Raw genomic sequence first — 5,000 nt, forward strand, 5'->3', positions numbered from 1 at the left:
ATACTGTGTGGTAGACTAGGTCAGGGACATACTGTGTGGTAGACTAGGTCAGGGACATACCGTATGGTAGACTAGGAATGGTCTGCTTTCGCTGGCCTTGAATAAAACTTTAGCTTTAGTTTCTATCAGCTTTTAGCTGCCTATTCCCTACGCTTTGTGCATAGCTGTAAGTAAAGTGTATATTCCCTTGAACAGTGTCGGAATGCTCGACTCTTTGTCACCTGTAAAGTGCATGAGTCATGGCCAGAAAAAAATTGGTGTGGTCTGTCATGCATGATTTACGTCCCTGGTCAGAAGTAGACCTTCCCCCTGCTGACAGAGGACGAGGTCCGTGACCTGACCTGACCTGATCTGACCTGACCTGAGACCTGACCTGACCTGTCGAACCTTCAGCTGACCAGCAATGTACAGTTCAATGTATATATTCAGAAAGGTGAGTAATATAGTGATATATGGTATAGATAATGGTATATAGGGATAGTTAATGGTATATATGGTATAGATAATGGTATATAGGGATAGTTAATGGTATATATGGTATAGATAATGGTATATAGGGATAGTTAATGGTATATATGGTATAGATAATGGTATATAGGGATAGTTAATGGTATATATGGTATAGATAATGGTATATAGGGATAGTTAATGGTATATATGGTATAGATAATGGTATATAGGGATAGTTAATGGTATATATGGTATAGATAATGGTATATAGGGATAGTTAATGGTATATATGGTATAGATAATGGTATATAGGGATAGTTAATGGTATATATGGTTTAGATAATGGTATATAGGAATAGATATTGGTATATGGTGAGGATAAAGTTATAGAAGACGTACCATCGTAAATAATAGCGAAGATAATGACCCTTAGAGATACTCAAGCTTATCTATTATCTCAAGCTTATCTCTTATCTCAAGCTTAATTAAAGGGAGCAGAATGGCACACGCAAAACATTAAAAAAAAACCTGTTTTACAGCCAACAAAGATACATTTTCGTGAGTGGCTTATGTCAGCAGTGGTTCGTGTGCACGAAAGAGGATATATATCACACAAGACCATTCGTGAGTGGATGGACCTGTTGATATTCGTGGTCTCAAAAGTGTATCGAAAACGAATTCGAAAGTAAGATTGTCTCCCTGGGCCAACCTCCCACCATGGTTTTGTCGAACAAAATAATGTGTTGATGGTAAGTGATGGTCGTAGAAGTCTGTGTGGTGGTTGCCTGCACACCACACACTCGTGTGCGTGCGCGTGTGTGCGTGCGTGTATGTGTGTGTGTGTGTGTGTGTGTGTGTGTGCTTAGATAATAACCCATTTAGATTCAGTCGTATTTAACTTCGGTCCTCCACATCGCCCCCTTAATATTTTGAAGACTTTCTTGTGCCATGGTTTCAGCATGGCCTGCTCTCCCCAAGCTTGCTTGTGTAATTGATCAACAGTGATTAATTAACAGATAATTAGATGATGAAGTGTGGCCAGTAGTTGATGTGGGTTAGGGGGTGTGTGGTGGAGGAGGGTGTCAGGTGGAGGAGGGTGTGAGATGTGTGGGAGGAGGAGGAGGGTGTGAGGTGGAGGAGGGGGTGTGAGGTGGAGGAGGGTGTGAGGTGGAGGAGGGTGTGTGAGGTGGAGGAGGGTGTGTGAGGTGGAGGAGGGTGTGTGAGGTGGAGGAGGGTGTGTGAGGTGGAGGAGGGTGTGAGGTGGAGGAGGGTGTGAGGTGGAGGAGGGTGTGGAGGTGGAGGAGGGTGTGAGGTGGAGGAGGATGTGAGGTGGAGGAGGGTGTGAGGTGGAGGAGGGTAAGGTGGAGGAGGGTGTGTGAGGTGGAGGGGTGTGGATGGGTGTGTGTTGTTGCAGTGTTACCACACACTCGTCACGGAAGGTGTCATCACCACCCTTGGCAACCCTGCCTGTTCTCCAGCCCCCATCGATCCCGTTCTTGTGTTCTTGAATTTGTTACCAGTAGAACAGTACCGGGTTGAGTTGTGGGGGGGTTGTGTTCTGTTGTTTCGTTGAAGTGTTGTTGGTGTTCGTGTTGTGTTTCGTGCCTGTGTTTTTAGCACTGTTCTTGTGTGTGTGTGTGTGTGTGTGTGTGTGTGTGTGTGTGTGTGTGTGTGTGTTTACGTATATGTACTGTACGGGGGAGGGAGTTCTACACTCGTGGTGTCCCACCAGCTCTCGAATATTTTATACTATCATACAGTTTTTTATACCTTCTGTATACTGTATACCTTCTGTATGCTGTATACCTTCTGTATGCTGTATACCTTCTGTATGCTGTATACCTTCTGTATGCTGTATACCTTCTGTATGCTGTATACCTTCTGTATGCTGTATACCTTCTGTATGCTGTATACCTTCTGTATGCTGTATACCTTCTGTATGCTGTAAACCTTCTGTATGCTGTATACCTTCTGTATGCTGTATACCTTCTGTATGCTGTATACCTTCTGTATGCTGTATACCTTTTGTATGCTGTATACCTTCTGTATACTGTATACCTTCTGTATGCTGTAAACCTTCTGTATGCTGTAAACCTTCTGTATGCTGTATACCTTCTGTATGCTGTATACCTTCTGTATGCTGTAAACCTTCTGTATGCTGTATACCTTCTGTATGCTGTATACCTTCTGTATGCTGTAAACCTTCTGTATGCTGTATGCCTTCTGTATGCTGTAAACCCTCTGTATGCTATAAACCTTCTGTATGCTGTAAACCTTCTGTATGCTGTATACCTTCTGTATGCTGTATACCTTCTGTATGCTGTATTCCTTCTGTATGCTGTAAACCTTCTGTATGCTGTATACCTTCTGTATGCTGTATACCTTCTGTATGCTGTAAACCTTCTGTATGCTGTATACCTTCTGTATGCTGTATACCTTCTGTATGCTGTAAACCTTCTGTATGCTGTATACCTTCTGTATGCTGTATACCTTCTGTATGCTGTATACCTTCTGTATGCTGTATACCTTCTGTATGCTGTAAACCCTTCTGTATGCTGTAAACCTTCTGTATGCTGTATTCATGTATTCCTGTATTCATGCACCACTCATACACTGTAGAAATAAGTCTTCACTTATCTCACAAGTTTCTTGTTCAGTTTCATGTTCTAGCTCTGGTTGTTCTATCCTATAACGTAATATGTCGAAGAACTCTTTACGATCTAAGTTATCAAAAATAAGTTTGTTTTTATCTTGATCAGATCACCTTTTACTCTTCTCTCTTCCATGGTGGACAAATTTACGACCTTTTTCACTTCTCACCGTAACTCTTCTGTCTTCACTCTGGTACCAGTAATTATTATCTCCCTCTGGACTTTATCATTTCTTTGAGCTTCTTTTTAAGTGCTGTGACCGTCGTGCTCAAGGGCCGTACCGTCGTGCTCAAGGGCCGTACCGTCGTGCTCAAGGGCCGTACCGTCGTGCTCAAGGGCCGCACCGTCGTGCTCAAGGGTCGTACCTTCGTGATAAAGGGTCGTACCGTCGTGATAAAGGGTCGTACCGTCGTGGTCAAGGGCCTTACCGTCGTGCTCAAGGGCCGTACCGTCGTGATCAAGGACCATACCGTCGTGCTCAAGGGCCGTACCGTCGTGATCAAGGGCCGTACCGTCGTGCTCAAGGGCCGTACCGTCGTGATCAAGGGCCGCACCGTCGTGCACAAGGGTCGTACCGTCGTGCACAAGGGCCGTACCGTCGTGCTCAAGGGTCGTACCGTCGTGATCAAGGACCGTACCGTCGTGCTCAAGGGTCGTACCGTCGTGATCAAGGGTCGTACCGTCGTGATCAAGGACCGTACCGTCGTGATCAAGGGTCGTACCGTCGTGATCAAGGGTCGTACCGTCGTGATCAAGGGTCGTACCGTCGTGATCAAGGGTCGTGCCGTCGTGCTCAAGGGCCGTATCGTCGTGATCAAGGGTCGTACCGTCGTGATCAAGGGTCGTACCGTCGTGATCAAGGACCGTACCGTTGTGCTCAAGGGCCTTACCGTCGTGCTCAAGGGTCGTACCGTCGTGCTCAAGGGCCGTACCGTCGTGCTCAAGGGCCGTACCGTCGTGATCAAGGGCCGTACCGTCGTGCACAAGTGTTGTAGTGATAAAGCAAGCCTTCGTAAGATAAGTGTTTCATTGTGTAAAACATCGCATCAAAGTTATTCCTACAATTACTGTAAAGTATAATAAGGACAGTAAAACAGATGTGATGTAATTCGATATAATATAATGTAATGTAATTTAATATAATATGATGAGACAGAAAAGTAGACTCAAGGTTATGAGGTAGTTCGAGAGAAATTATCATTATATTGTAACCCGGAAACCCAGAAACAGCATGATCACCTCACTGTATTTTTACAGTAATTTGAAAGAATTACATGATATTACCTGTCGTCTAATGTAATTTCAGAACAAATTTGTGTAAATCATAATACATGAAGTGCATTTACGTTGTAAGAAAAAAAAATTAGATGGAATAAATTGGTTAATCTAATGTATACGATGGGGAAATAAACTCGTTCTCTTTGTTTACGTTTGACGTCACAGTTCCCCTTAAATCCGGGTCGTAAATTTTCATTCTTAAAACATGTCTTACGTTGTAAGAAAAAAAAAATTAGATGGAATAAATTGGTTAATCTAATGTATATGATGGGGAAATAAACTCGTTCTCTTTGTTTACGTTTGACGTCACAGTTCTCCTTAAATCCGGGTCGTAGATTTTCATTCTTGAAAAACATGTCTGCCTCAGACGACGGATTTAAGGCCATACATACCAACAGGAAGGATTGCATCCCGTCCATCACCATTGCACAGACAACACTGTGTTCCATTGCACAGACAACACTGTGTTGTGAGTTGATGAATGTAATGGATTGACATAGAAAAATCTTCAAGTTAACATTTTTAGCATCAGTGAACGGCGTTGTCCCGTGTTGCTATATCAGGATGAATAAAGGCAGACAGTATGAATTATGTACATGTGTATATATGTATATGTCTGTG

General features: G+C 43.4%; 1 protein-coding gene across 1 annotated transcript in view; it reads right to left on the minus strand.

The window, feature by feature from the left end:
* LOC139757163 (uncharacterized) overlaps positions 1–5,000 on the minus strand; it is a 138,843-nt gene that overhangs the window by 90,066 nt on the left and 43,777 nt on the right. The window lies entirely within an intron of this gene.

The sequence above is a fragment of the Panulirus ornatus genome, chromosome 25, assembly GCF_036320965.1.
Source record: "Panulirus ornatus isolate Po-2019 chromosome 25, ASM3632096v1, whole genome shotgun sequence".
NCBI classification, from domain to species: domain Eukaryota; kingdom Metazoa; phylum Arthropoda; class Malacostraca; order Decapoda; family Palinuridae; genus Panulirus; species Panulirus ornatus.